Source organism: Cebidichthys violaceus, unplaced genomic scaffold (assembly GCF_023349555.1).
Source record: "Cebidichthys violaceus isolate CVI_PGR_0920_01 unplaced genomic scaffold, fCebVio1.0.p SCAF_17, whole genome shotgun sequence".
NCBI lineage: Eukaryota > Metazoa > Chordata > Actinopteri > Perciformes > Stichaeidae > Cebidichthys > Cebidichthys violaceus.
This window is the reverse complement of record NW_027176340.1, coordinates 3,611,387-3,612,750: the sequence shown is the minus strand read 5'-3', so window position 1 is coordinate 3,612,750 and position 1,364 is coordinate 3,611,387.

Below are 1,364 nucleotides of genomic sequence, written 5' to 3'. Positions count from 1 at the left end.
TGTTTGTGATGGAGACACCAGACAAACTTAAAACACTCTATAAAAGACAGAGGAAAAAGGAAGTGCGAGAGACAAAGGGTCTCACCGAAACATTTCACAAATTACCTGAGCATGCCATTGGGCACCAAGCTCAGGGTCAACATGTGTGGTGAATACTCTGGGAGAAAAAAAAAACACTGCTAAATTTGGAGAATGTCACTGCCCCTCCTTCAACTCATTCCTGATAGTGGTATTACACAAAAACAAAAAAAGCACTCCCAGGTAGCCAACGGGTCTCTTCAGAGGTCCAGGTGGAAGCAGAGTCACCAGAGAAATTGACACGTGGTTAGAACTGGTGTAACCCAAACTGAATGATGGTTTTAGCGGCTGGGGATTTCTCTAAACTCTCTAGGAAAAAAAAATAAATAAATCCCAGCTGCCCTCTATCCCATTACTGAGTCCCAATTAATTTTGTAGTCATGGAGATACAGGAGAGGACCTAGAAGCCTATAAGCTACTTACTTGTGCCCTCCATTCCCAAAACTGGCCTTAGTCATTTACATTTGTTGGGGTGTGCATATCTGCGTATACTGTAAGGCGTGTGCGTGTGCGGTGTGTGTGTGTGTGTGTATGCATGTTGTGAGTGAGCGTGAATGTTGATGGGTGAACTAATGGTAAGTCATATACACTCTTGAGATTGTCTTACCTGATTTATTTTTATATAGCCTAGATAAGAGAAAGTTAATTATAGAAATGTGTGATTTGCTAGTCTCCTGTGTCACATGTGAAGAGTAATCCTGTGTAAGGTTCAATGTCTTGGCACAGAGGCTGCAGTTATTGGAGGCTCTAGCCAATCATCCATTGTAAGGAGTGCTCTTTCTTAAACAGTATTTTGCTACCCCCCCCCTCCCCCCCCCCCCCCCCCCTCCCCCCATGTTATCATGTCATGGTGAGAAATGGCCAATACTTTCAAATCTCGACCAGTGAATATTGTTTTTGCACCTCAGTATAATTTTTTTAAGGGATGGTAGCGGACCAAGATTTTTTTTGATATGGGCTAACATAAGAGCCAGAAGTAATAAGCTTGATAGCTGCATAAAAGCGCACATTTATGAAGCATGCATGCAACCAACCGGTCAACATACAAAAACATGAGACGTTTTTAAAAAAATGAAACAGATAAAAAATCCTTCTTTTTTTTTTTTTTTTTATGTTAACCATATATGTTTACCGACATAAAGTTTAGATTTCAGTAACAGATGTTTAGCATGCATTGGCCTCCCTTTGACCAACACAAAAGGCGTCCAAAGGGATCACACTCTCAGATAATGGAATATACGTGTATTTTATAGCAGGGGAGATCTCCATCTCGTCTTCGTTCCTTT